Source organism: Aedes albopictus, unplaced genomic scaffold (genome assembly GCF_035046485.1).
Source record: "Aedes albopictus strain Foshan unplaced genomic scaffold, AalbF5 HiC_scaffold_54, whole genome shotgun sequence".
In the NCBI taxonomy this organism is placed as follows: Eukaryota; Metazoa; Arthropoda; class Insecta; order Diptera; family Culicidae; genus Aedes; species Aedes albopictus.
The window spans coordinates 1-16367 of record NW_026917354.1 but is presented as its reverse complement, the minus strand read 5'-3'; the positions used below and the strand labels follow the sequence as shown (position 1 = coordinate 16367).

General features: G+C 41.7%; 1 protein-coding gene across 5 annotated transcripts in view; it reads right to left on the bottom strand.

Annotated features, from left to right (window-relative positions):
• LOC109403208 (protein tramtrack, beta isoform) overlaps nucleotides 1–12013 on the bottom strand; it is a 74371-nt gene extending 62358 nt beyond the window's left edge. For 2 of the 5 annotated variants that reach the window (XM_062843791.1, XM_062843789.1), the window contains exons 1-2: nucleotides 11259–12013; nucleotides 7984–8687 (exon numbers count right to left, since the gene is read on the bottom strand). The gene's annotated coding sequence lies outside the window, so the exon portion shown is untranslated. Of the gene's footprint in view, nucleotides 1–7983; nucleotides 8688–11185 lie in introns of all 5 variants that reach the window. The other 3 variants (XM_062843792.1, XM_062843793.1, XM_062843794.1) reach the window with 2 other exon arrangements.
• Nucleotides 12014–16367: the final 4354 nt, after the last annotated feature.

Below are 16367 nucleotides of genomic sequence, written 5' to 3'. Positions count from 1 at the left end.
GCCCCCAGGAAAACGTGCTATTGGCTGCAAATGGGTTTTCACACGGAAACGAAACTCGAATGGACAAGTTCAACGTTACAAGGCGAGATTGGTGGCCCAAGGATTTAGTCAACGTTACGGCACAGACTACTACGAAGTTTTTGCTCCCGTCGTACGACAAGCAACTTTCCGGACGCTGATGAGTGTGGCTGCCAAGCGAAAAATGATGGTGAAACAATTTGATGTGAAGACCGCTTTTCTCCATGGGCAACTTGAGGAGGAGATATTTATGAAACAACCTCCAGGGTTTGCAGTCAAGAATGCTGAAAACAAGGTTTGCCGCTTGAAGAAAAGCTTATACGGATTAAAACAGGCGGCCCGTGCCTGGAATCAACGGCTTCACGAAGTACTGCTGTCCATTGGTTACGAACAAGGCGAAGCTGACCCATGCTTGTACCGGAAATGCGTGAATGGCAAGTGGAGTTACGTCCTTATTTATGTGGATGATCTCATAGCGGCTAGCGAAGATCCAATGATCGTAGACATCCTGGAACGAACCTTGAAGAGCGAGTTCAAGATTAAAAGCCTTGGAGATATTCGATGTTACTTGGGACTGGACGTAGAACGTAATGAAGCCGGCGATTACTTCATCAGTCAACGGAAGTACATAGCTGATGTAGTTCAATGTGCCAACCTTCAAGACGCAAAGCCATCAAGTATTCCGCTGGATCCTGGTTACGAGAAACATGCTGATCAAGGAACTCCACTCCCGGACAATCAGGTGTATCAACAGATCGTTGGAAAGCTACTTTATTTGGCGGTGAACTCAAGACCGGATATTTCTGCATCGATATCAATACTGAGCCGGAAGACTGCAAATCCATCGCAACAGGACTGGAATGAGCTAAAGAGAGTGGTACGCTATTTGAAAGGAACCTGCGACATGAAGCTACGCCTGAGCAATATTGGAGAACCTTCCGAACTTGTGGGATATGCCGATGCTGACTGGGCGGAATGCCGTGAAGATAGGAAGTCCAACAGCGGGTACATTTTCCAGTACAACGGTGGCACAATATCTTGGGCGTGCCGCAAGCAGACGTGTGTATCTCTTTCTACTGCAGAGGCGGAGTTTGTTGCATTATCGGAGGCATCACAGGAAGCATTATGGCTGCAACGTTTGCTGAGGGACTTCGGAGAAAATGTATCTATCACTATTCACGAAGACAACCAAAGCTGCCTCCAAATGCTAAACAACGAAAAATTTAGTAACAGAACCAAACATATCGCAACAAGATTTCATTTTGCCAAGCACCTAAAACAGAGCGATATTGTATGTTTCAAATACTGCCCAACAGAAACAATGTTAGCAGACTTATTTACAAAACCGTTATCCAAGAACCGATTGGAACTGCTCAGGAAGATGTGTGGCCTGAATATGAAGCAACAACTCACGTTGAGGAGGAGTATTGGATAGTGCTATCGTATGATCAACCTGAGATTGTTCAATCGCAGCAGTCATTTGTTATTTGAAGACATTTGTAATGTTCACACAGTAATTTATTCTCGTTCAAACCTTCAACAAATACAGACATTATCAAATGTTAGTCTCAGTTTTACTTGCCCGGTTCAAATCCACACTTGCCTTCCAAGATACGGGGCATTTTCAGTACTGCACAACGGTGTTTTTTTTCCGATCCCATCCGAGTCGTTGCTGGAGTATGGCAAGGATGTATACTATCGCCGCTACTGTTACAAATCGTAATCGACGAGATCCTGCTAGGAGTAATTGATCGTGAACCAAAGCGTGGGTTGCTGCAGCTCATTACCATGGGTACCTAAATGACTTCAAAGTGGCTGATGACGTAACTTTCTTAGCTCAACGGCGCTCTGATATGCAGAGTAAGCTCGGTGGTCTCACCGATCGCTTCTCGTCTAATCAACGGCGTCAACAAGATCAATTCACTGGATGTTAACAAACACGGTCAACCCTTTCAACTTTACGATAGCTGGGCATACAGTGGAGAATTTTGAAAGCAGTGGGCGTCTCGTAATCTCACTTTTCATGTGTTCAACGACCTTAAAACTTGCAATTACGGAGGATTCAAATTTGTTGAGAAAATTCAAGAATTTACATTCGTTGAACAGGCAGAATTGAGATTAGGGAATCGCCACTGCTTTCCAGTACCTTTTTTGCTAAGCTTAGTCGAAAATAAAACAATACACCCAAACCTTATTTTACGTCCACTATTGGCCCAGCGAAAAAAATTCTACTGCTAAAATAATGATCAAAATACACATTTTTATATTTTTGTACACTTCTCCTAATCACGAAGATGTTTTAAAAAATATAAAATTGTTTTCACATTGTCTTAGCGGTAGAATTTTTTGTCGCTTAGCCAAGCATGGACGTAAAAAAAGGACGAGGTGTAATTGGTTATGGATTATATCTAGATTTTTCCCAGAATTATTTTCGGTTAATTGCAAGAACTTGATTGGACAATTTCACCGAGCATTTCGTATAAGAAATGACATCCAAACACTCTAAAATCAGGAAAAAAAAACACTTAGGAAGTCCAATTCATAATTCCACAGACCACCTGACCGTTAAATTGCCGACACAGTTTTGAAACTGGATGTCTGTTATCTGAGCTGGTTATTGTAGTACTATTGACATTGAGATTGCGATAAAATACCAATGGAAAACTGGAAATTACGATAGCATATTAACAATTCCCGAGCAGAGGTCAAGTGCTAACGATCAAAACGTGATATTGGTTTGATTTAAATAAGAGGTAAAATACTGGAAATAAAAGCAAAAAAATTTTCTTGGGACTTCTGACGAATACCAAATTTTGATATTTGAAGATCAACCAACTAGCTCGCTGCTATTGGTTAGCTCTCAAAAGAGCTATATATGATATGCTGATGTTCTCCAAGGAGTAAATTTTAGCTCTTATTTTCAGTACTTTTACCTCTTATGTCAAACAAACCAATAGGGGGATTCACTTAACAGCGTAAACTGATGAAACTGATTAAACGTCGCGATCACCAAGGCAATCTTCGATTATTTCATCCGCAAAATCATGAAACATTTCAAATAAGCAGAAAATCATGGCTTACACAGCAATTAAATCTGTTTAGTGAATATCCCTAATATAACTTTTTGATCTCCAGATCAGAATATGCTTTCGTTGAGTTTTTTTCCTCTGCTCGGGTTTTGAATAAAAACTGGTGATACCGATTGATTATTTTGGCTATTCCGATAAATACTTCTAAAGAGATTTTTTTCGGTGTATTTCCGGAATGTTTGAGCGATGTTTCTGGAATTTATACCAGAGTCTCCCCCAGAATTTCCGCAAGAGTTTTTCACGAGGTCTCTGCTGGGGTATCTCCCAGGATTTTATTTTCAGAGGTTTTCCCAAGTTTCTCGCTGGACGCCTCACAGAGATCGTTTCAAAACATATCCAACGTTCCTTCATAAATTTCTCTAAGTGGTGCTCCGGGATAGCTTTCCCAACAGTTTCTATCAGGATTTTTGCGAGGTTCTTGTAGAAATTCTCCCAGCATTTGTTAGAGATTCCCGATGTTTTTCTTGGATATTCTCGCGGAATTTCGCCCGCAGTTCCTCCTAGGATTTCCCATTGAGGTTTGTAGAATTCCTACTGCAATTTCCTTTATACATCCTTGCGGGATTACTACCAGATTTTTTTCCCTAGATGTCCCCGTTTTCATAGGATTTCTATCTCTATATAATTTTCAATAGTTCTTTGAGGAGTTTCTCGCAAGATATCACCTGGGTTCCTTCCGATATTTCTCTGCGATTTTTTTCCAAGGAATTTTGTAAGTTATCCCAGGAGACATTCCAAGAAAAAAATCCAGGAAAACCCCCAGCAAAAACTCCTGCAGAAATTATTAAAGAAATCCCAAAAATGAGCATCCAGAATTTTGGAACGATTTCCAATAGGGATTTCGAGAAAATGAGGGATTGATTCCGTTAAAATCTGGAAAAAAATGTCATGTGGATCACTACGATAAATATGGTGAACAACTTCAAGGAAAAACCTGGAAAAGCTTTGAAAGAAATCACCGGAAGAACTCCATGTAAAATATCAGCAATAGCTGCTGCAGAAATCCCGAAAGACACTAGAAAAAACTTAAGAAAAAGTCAAGGATAAATGCAGAAACACTTTGAGAGATATCCAGGGACCAACGCCGGAAGGAATCTTCTGCGAGAAGTACCTGGAGAAACTCCAAAAATCTCGAAAAATCTCAGGAGAAACTTAAAAATAAAACATCCCGCAAGAACCTTTAAGATATATTTCAGCTGAAGCACCTGTAGAAATCCAGAACGAAACTCTGTAGAAAGCTCACGGAAATTTCTTTCCAGATATTGATCAAACGATCAAAAAAAACGATCTAATCTGACTATACATGTCAATGGTTGCTACTCCGTGATTGATCTGAGCTGGTACCAATTGCACTGAGATCCAAATGAATAAGGGCTGGGACACTCCACTTATTCTCAAAGTGCAATTCTAGCAGCTCATATATTTTTGGATCAATATCGGCACCGGTCACGTCCTTATAGTCAGTTGGGAAGGGAAAGGAATGTTAGAGTGTGCTGGTTGTTGCTACTAAAGACCGAGATCACCTCTGCATCCCCACAACCAGCACGGACTGGGGTATTTGTTAGACGGAAAGGATGGGAGATCTGGGAGTCACCGTTGGGTCGGTGATGCGATCCATGGATAGGGGGTTATTTATAGTGTTCGTAAGGTGATAGATTGTGTGGTGAATGAGGTGAATAAGGTCAAGCGGCACAGCACGCTTTGGTTGCATAACTTGTAGGCGTTATATACACTGTGCTGTGAGTGGAAATTGGAAGGGAGGGAAACGACTTTTTTCCTATTCGTTTCTGGTTCTAGCGATGGCTATGAACATATGAATATACATGACTTGTATATGTAGAGAAGAGAGAGAGAGAGAGAGGAAGTGGATAGAAAGATACAAAGTAGGATGAAAAGGGACGGGTCAGGGATTGAACCCATGACCTACTGCATACGAATCAGAAGCGGTAGCCACTGGACCACCAAGCCCGTCCGGAAATTTCTTTCCAGATATTGTAACATAAATAAGCAACTCTGGAAGAAATCTCGGGAATATCTACTGGAGAAGTCTCATGAGAAACACTGGAAAGAATGGCAGAAAATCTTCAAGAGGAATTCCAAGATAAACCTTAGGAGAAATTATGTGAAAACACCTGCGATATAGTGTGAGAGAGACTCTTGTGTAGATTTCGCAATCAATCGGGGGACTCTGGGAGCAATACCAAAAGAAATTCTGGAAAAAAATGTTGTGGGATGCCCGTGAAAACTCCAGCAGAAATCGGTCGGAATTCAGGAATCTCGAATCAAGATTCTTAAGGAAAGAAAATGTTCGAATCTTGGAAAAATGCCGGAAAAATTTCCAGAAGAAGTTCAAAAAGAATACCAAGAAAAATGACATGTAAAAATGCGGAAGAAATCCTGAGAGAAATCCTAGGAGGCACTCCAAGAGGTGTTTCCAAAGAAGTTCCAAAAAGGAGTCCTAACAGAATTTCTGGAATTATAAATCATTGTAGCGGTATTTCTAGATTAATTTCGACTGCCAGATTCATACTGTGGACTCTATCTCTGAGTAGATCCACAAGTAGTAAAGTTCACTAATTTTTATTCATGTTTAATTTTTTTTGAAGTTCCTTTTAAGCAGAGATGGAAACACTCTCGTCGTGAATCAACTCGCGAGTGTAAAAGCAACAAACGGTTTACTCACGGTGCCGAGAGTAAGCCGTGTGTGAGTTTATTCGCACCCGCTTGCTTCACGAGTATGAAGCAAAACAAAAACACTCATGAATGTTTATTCGCGAAGAACATGTGGAGATGCGGGAATTGCATTTAAGTGCGATTTTAATAGCAAAACAAGTAATTATCCATCAGATAGTAGTGTTTTGTGCTTTATTGTTCCTGAAAAGTTAATCTGTCGGCCGTGTAAATTCGTTTTTTCACAAAATTGAAAAATGTTCAGAGCTGCTTCGCGAATCAATCACGAGTGCGACCAACTTCGTTAGCTCGCGAGTGAAGGAAGTGCGAATATATTCTGGCTTCTGTTGTTCACGAGTAGGATAGCTTTGCGTTTGTGTCTACTCAGCTGCATTCCTCACTGTTTTCCATCACTGCTTTTAAGATTTCTGCAGGAACTATTGATGATATTTCTTCCGAAGTTGTTCCCACCACTTGTTTCAAAAGTTTTCCCCGTCTTAACCTCGTAACTGTTTCCAGGGTTTCTTATAGCGATTTTCCTGAGATTTTTATTAGTGATTTTATCGGGATTACTATCAGGATTCTTATTAGAATTCCAACCTGACATTCGAACTCTAGAGGCCTGTAAGATGAATCCCGAGAGGGAATCCGTTAGAAATCCCTGGGAGTTACTCTGGTAGAAATCTCTTTGAAATCCCGGAAAGGACGCCTAAATCATCTCGGAAGGGACTCTAGAGAGTACCGAAAAAAAAACTTTGGAGTTCGAATGGAATCCTGTGTGAAACTACAGGAAAATTCTAGAAAAAAAATCCATCAAGCCTCCAAGAAAAAATGCCCAAACAAGAATTCTGACAGAAACCACGGGAAGAATCTGTAAGAAACTAGAACGAATTTAGAGAAAAAATTTCAGTACAAAATCCTAGGAAAACCCATGATTATAATTTCGAGAATGCAGGAATGATTTCAAAGCGAATTCCTAACCAAATCTTAAAAGTGTTCCTAACTCCTGAAAGAGTTCTTTACATCACCGGTTCATTTACAGAAACATTACTGTTGTTTTTCCAGTAAGACTTGACATTTGTATTATTATATTTTTAGCCTAATTGTAATTGTAATTGTTTTATTTATTCATAACGATAACCTATTTGATGTACCATATACAAGGTTAAGGAAATTGCAGTTTGAATATTAAAACATTGTGACAGAGTAATAAATTAACAGAATTACGAGTTTGACAATACAAAAGTGAGTAGGCAAATTACAAAATGTAGATTACAAGCAAGTCATTAAGTACTTGAATTAAACTTTTCATAGCTGTTTTAAATGAATTTGCTACCGTTTGAGAACATTGAGTCGAGTCACTGTTGTTGAAGAGGCAAGAAATGGAGAATACTCTACAAAACTAGCCCTATTTCACACAAGCTTTATGAAAGTTGTACTTCGTTTATAAGTATCGATACAATGGGGCACGTTCGGTGTAGTACTAGATTTGTAGTAATGAGCTGAATTTTAGCATGGTGAGAAGGTCAATTCTCCGTTTCTGCAAAGAAATGGTGCAAAAAGCGTGGGTATTATGATTCCTTGCCTAATTTGATGCTGTTTGAGCAAAACTTTGGATAACTATGTTGTTTATGTTGCAAGAAATGGAGAAAACAACAACACTGTTTCCCAAAGTTTTGCTCAAACAGCATCAAATTAGGCAAGGAATCATAATACCCACGCTTTTTGCACCATTTCATTGCAGAAACGGAGAATTGACCTTCTCACCATACTAAAATCCAGCTCATTACTACAAATCTAGTACTTCACCGATCTGTCCTATTGCTGTGTTGAATAACATGATGACTATAAATGGCTTTGGTCTTCCAATGCATTGGGGAATACACAGAGCAAGACTCGTCTTGCACAATCTTTGTCAGATCAGATTTTCCTGAAAAACTTTGGTTTATTTCTTAAGTTTTATAACTTAAAGTTTCAAACTGACATCAGAGTCAAATTACTGAAGCAAATGATCACATTAGAAACAAAAACAACAAAAGTATCGGCATGGATCGATATTGAACGTGAATATTTCCCAACCTCTCGGAAATGTAATGCACACTGCCCTTCTCCTTCAATTAAAATTCCCGTCTCACTCGCATCCCAACCATTCGACTTCATCGAAGAAACACCAGAGAAAATAGAAGAGTATTGAAAAAATCATTACCTACGGAACTTGCAGGAACTCAGAGGCAGCGTACGTCATCAGCGTCAGATAAAAAAAAAAAAAACAAATTAAATCCTTTCTCGTGCTGCCTGGGTTCCTTCCGCGTCCAGGTCAATAAAAAGCGGAACCCCTTTCCTTCGGCGACTGTTAGCTACTGCCTCTGCGCGGTATTTCAAGAGTCAATTAGCTCTGCTGCTGCTGCTGCTGCTGCTAGTGTGACTGGCAATCCTACTCCGGAAGATGGATGGTTGGATTGATGACGGGCCGTATAGTCGTGGGCCCTCCGGATGATGACTGACTGATTCGCCAAAAAGAACACTTCCACTAACACTCGCGCGTCCTTCGAGGCCCCGTGGGACAGAGACACACAACACCCAACCACAGGACGACAACGCGACGCGACTTCACAGCACCGCAGTGGTACGCCTAGAAGGGCCAACGGGACCACTTTTTTCCTATTGATGAACGACGGATGGATCGCTGCTCTTCTTCCACACGCGTCGCTCTCTTTTCTCTTGTAACAACAACACCGCACTCCACCACGTTCGTCCGTCCGGAGGTGTAAAAATTCGGTAAGACGGAACTACACAGGGCACACACTATCTTCTTCGCACAATGGTGCTCAGCTCACACTTCTTCACTGATGCTTGCTAGATCTGGATGGTACACCCTTTCGGACACTGTACTGTTTGGGCCCGACGAGGCTAGAAGCAGGAAGAACACCAACACCGTTACGTACCAGTTCGATTGATTGTGTTTTTGAATGAAACGCGAAGAATGCACAGTGGGATGATTCTTGCAAGGTGTGGTCAAAGTTTATTTCCAGAATTTGAAATATTTAAGCTGCTAGTACACAGGGTCAAATATTTGTCCAAAAAGAAACCAATGCTCAAACATCTTGTTTGACTCGATCGAATTTTCATTAGTGTCAAACTGATGTTGTTTCTTGAGTTCTTTCCTTGTCAAATATTTGACCCTGTGTACTACTGGCCTTAGGATCATTCATCATTTAGTTATCTCTTGCACAGAGTATCTTCGTGCCTGTCACATGTACAGATGCCAAATGGTAAGTGACAGAGAAAAAAACTCTCAAATAATAACTGTTGATTATTATTATTATTATCTTTATTTACGAGATTTTCAGCCCTGGGCTGGTTCATCTCGGAAATAACTGTTGAAGTGCTCATCAACACTAAGCTGAGAAGCAGACGTTGTCTTAGTGGAGACGTTACGCTAAGAAGAATTAAGGGTATTATACAAAGGAAAACAGAAACAAGAGAACTAACAATAACAGGATCCCGATACTTACTTCGCCCACTTTATTCTAGCCGTAAGCTGGATGGGCTGATTTTCGGAAATCGATCCGGCTCACAGAAATGATATGCAGTCTGTTTCGCGCTACTATCACACTTGTTCTGTAAAAGCGTGTGTTTGCTGCCCGGCTCTACTATTGTTTAGCACTGCGTGTAGGATGCTGGCGTACGTACTGCTGAGGTTGTCATTGTTTGTACGCTTATTGACTGTGTTGGGTGTGCTTATAATGTGACATGTTTCGAGTGTTGGTAGGTTATGTTTCTTACGGCTAGAGTCTAATATCTGTGTGTTGTCGAAGTCACAAGTATGATAGTGGCCGATGGGATGGCCCTGTAGCACCCTTTAGGTCCTGTGACTATTTCATTCTCCGCTGTCTTTCTACCCTTCCACAAGCTTCGTAGTCTGTTGGAACAGAAGCGGTGACTGGCTAGCCGTGATTGCAGTTGGTTCGACGTCATATCTACGTAGCAAGACAAACAATCTGCGCACAGGATCCTGTATATCGCGTTCTAATGGTTCAGTTTTTCTACTGAATCTTTCACCTGTGGCAACATGATCATCTCGTTCTTGGAGATGATGATCCCGTTTAGGCTCCATTGGATCTTGTTGATCAAAACTGCCCCACGTGTAACATCGGCCGGTCTACTTTCTTATCGGATGTGGTGACGTCATCATTGGTGGCTGCAATCGTACGGTCCCTCGAGCGATCGATCAAGCGATCAATTTCTCTGAGAGAAAAGTCGCTCAAATTCAGTTGGGAGAAAATGATCTGATGTGTCGTGGGCTCATCGATCTTGATGGAAACGTCTTAACTCTTTGAATGAAGTTGGTTTCTACATTCACCTTTTGCTTCATGCTGTGCACCGAGTGGTAGTTTAGAAACCGACCGGATGAAATTGGCTTTACGTACCACTCTGTCAGTTTGACGGACCAGCAGCAAGTCTAAGCACGGTATTCGTCCGTCGTTTATCCACGTTATTATCCACGTATTGGAAACGTGACTAGAAGCGTTTTCATTACCAGATCCGCGATCGTGGATGACAGCGGATTGCCCATTGCTGTCCCGAACTCCTGTTCGTAGTTCCAGTTGCTGATGATGTCACGAAGCACTAGGTCTTTGAGAATACAGGTGAATAGTGACACCACGTCGAGGGAAATGAGCACGTACTCTGGCGCATTTACGGAACAATAGTTTAGTCTGGGACTCAGGAATTCATTCTAGCGATTTTTTCCAACTCCTAAATGAATCAAATCAATCCTAAAAGAACTCTTCGATAATTGCTGGAAAGAACTCGACACTGATTTTTCATTAGGGCCTAACTGACATTTTCGAATTCTCTTTACCGATCCTCTCTTTGTGTTATTACAGAATGTATAATGAGTTTTCCAAAGATTTTTTGGTTGAAATGCGAAGAAGGTGACTACATCTTGCTATAGAAACAAAAAGAATAATGATTTTGTTTGTTTTGATTAGGTTATTAGCGAAAGAGAGAGTCGACGAAGAGAAATCGATCAAGTCAGTTAGGCCCTTATGAAAAATCATTGTCGAACTCCAGCAGGATTCTTAAAAGGAATTTCTGAGCGATTTCAAAAAAAATTGAGGAGGACGAATTTCTGAATGATTCCCAGAAAGGATGTTATTAAAATGTGATGTTCGACAAACTTGTAGATTATTGTTTTTCCTATAATTATCACCAGGGACGCCATATTCTAACTCTTATATTTACTGCGTAAAGGTGTTAGTACCACCTACTCATACTAAATGATCGAATTTTTCATATATATCAATCCTTCATTATGCCCTCTGTACTTTGCAGTGAGCAACAAATGAATTCCATGAAGATTCGTTTATATTCAACTAAATTATCATTAAAATTTCAATACACACTTTTAAAACTGTTGACCACTCCTCATCCCACTGTGCATTGCAATCGCGCGACACGCAACACTTCGGTCTTCACCTTCTCAACTTTGACAGCGAACGACGAACTGCACACGCACACCACTAGACAAAACCGCGACGCAGAAGTACGCGACACGCGAAGACGAGGTGCGACCGACCGACGGCTATCTACTACTGCCGCCGCCACCACCGGCGATGCTGGATGGATGCCACACACCGATGTTGTTGTTTTTGCTGTTCTCGCTGATGCGCTGCAAACTACACTACACTACACTGCCAAACGACGCACACACACTCTCTTCTTCCACGAACTTTTCGACGGCGCGGCGACAACCGCACGAATCGCATCCAGGGAGAGCGAATAAAAAAAAATCCACACCAACACAACACTACTGCGCGCTTCTCCCGCGAGACGGGCGATGATGACGACCAACAACCAAAACTGCAAACGCGAGCGAGAGAATGCGACCACCACACCACCAACCACGACCGGGAGAGGTTGAGCGAAAAAAAAATGTCAGCAAGAAAACTCTTCTTCGCTAATGGAGGCTGAGAATCCGCCAGGAAAAAATCCACTTTTAGCCACTTTTCCGATCGCTTCCGCGGTTGAAAATACCACTTCCGCGACGTACGCGATTCCGGCCACCCGGGGGGACACTTTTCAGACACGTTCGAGTGCGTTTTCACCCGCACAGTACGGACTTTTCCGCGAGCACAGAGACGATGTGTGTTTCCTTCCTCGAGACGATATCGCAACATACAGAAGTCAGCAGCAGAAAAGACGAACGAAACGCGCACCACCGCGGCCAGCCGACGACGAGTGTTTTTTCCGTGCTTTTCGCTCCGTTCATCGCTGATGATGATGACGCGCGATGATGGATGCGGGTGCGCAAGCTTTTGGAAAAGCTCCTGATGTGTCAAAAAGATTACAGTCGGGGCCGCACTTTTTAACCCTCGAGCTCCCTCGAGTCATACCGTCTCAGGTCATAAATACCCAAGTACACAGCAAAAAAAGTTGTTGAATATTACATCGAAATCGCTGCAACCAGGTCGTTACATCGATCGATGAATATTACACAGCCCGATGTACTCGACGGCTGTTGATGTAATAAACAGATCCGATGTAATTTTCGCGATGTAATAAATCCCGACGTACTTTGCATGATGTAATGTAGGCGATGTAAATTAAACCTATTGCAAAAGCTCCCCAAATGGTTGATTAAATTGTATTTTTGCCTTTTTCGTTCAGAATTTCGTATAGTTGCAGAAAATACCAGAACTATACTAAATTCTGAACGAAAAAGGATAAAACTCAATTTAATCAGCCATTTAGAGAGAAATCGATAGTAAATGGATAAGAATGTTTCCAACATGATACGAAGTTACCGTGTATGTTTATTTTCTTTTTTCAATAATATACAAATTTGTACATCAAACATAATGTGTTCTATCTTTAGAATACCTACAGGCATCTTTATCGGCCGGCACATCGGAACATGAATTAATGTCGACAATGCATGCGGTGCTTTCTTTGCTCTCCTGCAGACTGATGTTTGCCACTGGTGCTTTTATCGCGAATGCCTTTTTAAATGTTAGAGCCCCGCGTTCAGCACGTGCAAGAGCGGGATCTCTGGAATGGGGAACAAAGTAGATCAAAAATCTTGGAGATTTCATATGTATGAAATTTGTCAGCCTACCGATCTTAAAGGAGAATCCCGCGGAAAGCCGGATGGTGTCAAAGGCTATCATCGTGACATCTGAGGACATCAGGCCTAAAATTGGCAGCACCTGTTTCTGCAGCTTGGTGGAGAACTATGGTCGCTCAACCAGATGTACCTAAGCGCTGCACCTTGTCGGATATCCGTTCCGGTTTGCCAACGGCTCGCTCCTGGAGATCCACTTACGTCGAAAAGCATATCGCAACGCTGGGTGCCATCCTACCCGAGGAGGCATTCTAAATTCCCGCTGCCGCTTCATTGACAGGGCTTCTGTTGAAACTGCCAGTAAAGGCGATGCATCAGAATCTCTGAGGGCGTTGAATCTCGCGTTCATAATCCTCTTCTGTCATTCTGATGAAGGTGTTCATTATTCTTACGGCCACGGGCTATAAATTCCACATTGTTCGTTTCATACAGTTTGCACTCGTACCCGTTGATGTTCTCTACCTTCTCGCTACGCCATCCTCAGAATACGATTTTTTCTTCTGTTCAGAACGAATCTTGTCCATTTCGATGTCGTTACAAATCACGAGAGCCTGCAGCCACCGATTCCTTCGACGGCGTAATTCCATTGATGTATTCCGATTTGATGTTTTGCATTTACTTGATCGATACCTCGCCGATATCTTGATCGATCTCGATCATGGTAGCCGACTCCGACTGGCCTTCGAACTTCCAGAACTAAGGGGAAAGGGAAAAAAGACATTCATTGAGATATTCCAAAACATTAAAAAATAAAAACAAAAAAGGTAAGATTGAATTTATAAGCGCTCCCTATGCTACGTTATGTTAGTTGAAGGTGTTTAAATTATTTCTAATTCTATTTAACTTATCAACGTACACAGCCCGAATTCAAATAGTATTAGTGATAACAAGGACGTCCTGTAACGTGAGACCGTTATCTAATCAATGGAGTACCTAGCACGGTAAAGGCTGTGTATTGTATAAATCAGATCCCATCAAGATCACTAGCTTCTACCCAGCAACTCCTATCCCTATCTTCCCGTGGTACCGGCCGGAAACTGCAAGAAACCTTAGGAGTACCCTCGGGTAACCAACGCCGGTAGGAACTTTGGATGTAGGCTGGCTGGGAAAGGGGGCAGACCCCCTGTGATTCTTTAAGGAATTTCTCCTGCGATTCCTTCAGAAATTCCTCCTAAACTCATAAGATTCCTTCACGAATTTCTTCAAGGATTGCTTAGAAAATTCCTATACGGATTCCTTCAGGAATTCAACCTGGGATCCCTTCGTGAATTTCTACCTGGATTTCTTTATGAACACCATCAAGAGTTCCTGCTTTGCTTGCTTGACGAAGTTTTCTTGAGATAACCTCCTTCTGGTATTTATTGAGGAATTCTTCTTAGGATTCTTTCAGGATATCCCTTCACGACTTTTTCTAAGGATTCCTTCAAGCATTCTTGCTATGCTGCCTTCACGAACACATCTTGTGATAACATCAGGATATCTTTGGGAATTCCGCCTAGGCCTCCCGAGATTGCTTCAGAAACTCCTCCAAGACTTCCTTCATGAACTCTTCTTGGTATAACTTCGGGAATTCTTCTTGGGATTTCTTCAGGAATACCTGCACGGATTGTTTCAGAAATTTTTCCAGGAGTTCCTCTTATGATTTGCTTAAGAATTCCAGCAGGAATTCCTTCACGAACATATTTTTGTGATAACTTCAATTAGTCCTTTTGGCATTCCTTCAGGAATACTTCCTGGAATTCCCTTAAAATTCTACCTTTGAATACTTCGAGAATTCCTGCTAGAATTTTGTAAGAAATTACTCCCTAGAATTCCACATGGGGTTCCTTCAGGAATTCACCCCGGGATTCTTTTTGGGGTTCCTTAGAAATATCTTCTGAGTCTCCAGAAATACCTTCAACAATTCTTTCAAGAACTATTTCCCCTTAGGTAGCCCTTAGGAATTCCTCTCATCAATTCCTCCAGCAATTCCTCATAGGAATCCTGCCTAGATTCGTTCCGAAGTTCCTCTTGTAACTCCTTCAGGAATCCCTGTCGGAAATCTTTTAGGAGTTCCTCCCGCGATTCTTTCAGGAATTTCTCCCGGGATTCTTCCTAAAATTCCACCCGGAATTCCTTCAGGAGTTTCTACAGCGATTCCATCAAGCATTCATCCCCATATTCCTTCAGGAATTCCTCCTTGTTTTTTTTTTCAAGATTTCCTTCTGGGATTCTCCCTGAAATTCCTTCATAATTTCCACCTGGGATTCTTTCAGGACTTTTTCATGGGATTCCTTCAAGCATTCCTCCAAGAATTCCTACTATGCTGCTTTCACGAACACTTCTTGAGATAACCTCAGGATATCTTTGGGAATTCCACCTGGGATTCACGTATTCCTCCCGAGATTGCTTCAGGAACTCCTCCTAGACTTCCTTCATGAATGCTTCTTGGGATTTCTTCAGAAATTCCTCCTAGATTCCTTCTGTCGAAAATTTCACAAGGGATTTCTTCAGGAATACCTACAGGGATTGTTTGAGAATTTTTTCCAGAGATTTCCCTTATGATTCTTTTAGGAATTCCGGCAGGAATTTCTTCAGGAACATTTTTTGTGATAACTTCAAAAAGTCCTTCTGGCATTCCTTTAGGAATTCTTCCTGGAATTCCCTTAAGAATTTTACATTTGAATCCTTTGAGAACTCCATCTCGGATTCTCTCATGAATTCCTGCTGGAATTTTGTTAGGAATTACTGCCTAGAATTCCTCTCGGGGTTCCTTCAGGAATTCATCCCGGTATTCTTTCATTGATACTTTTTGGGTGTTCAAAAATTCCTTCAGCAATTCCTTTTAGGATACTTTCAACAATTCCTCCAAGAATTATTCCCAGGGTTCCTCAGGAATTCCTCTCATGATACCTTCGAAAATTCTTCCAGGGATTCCTTCAAGGATTCCTCCCGAGATTCGTTCAGAAAATTCTCTTGGGACTTCTTCAGGAATGCCTGTCGGAAATCCTTCAGGAGTTCCTCCTGGGATTCTTTCAGAAATTTCTCTCGGGATTCTTCTTAAAATTCCACCTGGAATTCCTTAGGGGGAATTCCACCTGGGGTTCCTTCAGGAATTAATCCCGGAATTCCTTCAGGAGTTTCTACCGAGATTTATTCAAGCATTCATCAACAAATTCCTGCAGGAATTCCTCCTGGTGGGATTCCTTAAAAATTCCTCTCATGATACCTTCAAGAACTCTTCCAATAATTACTTCTGGGATTCATCTAGAGACTCGTTCAGGAATTTCTCTCGGGACTCCTTTAGGAATCCCTCTCGGGAATCCTTCAGAAGTTTCTCCCGGGATTCCCTCAAGCATTTTTTTGACTCTTTCGGGAATTCCTGCAGGGCTTCCTTCTCGAATTTTCCTCGAAATTTGGATCTTCTTGGGATGTTTTCTGGAATTATATATGGGATTAAATCAGGAATTCCTACCCGGAATCCT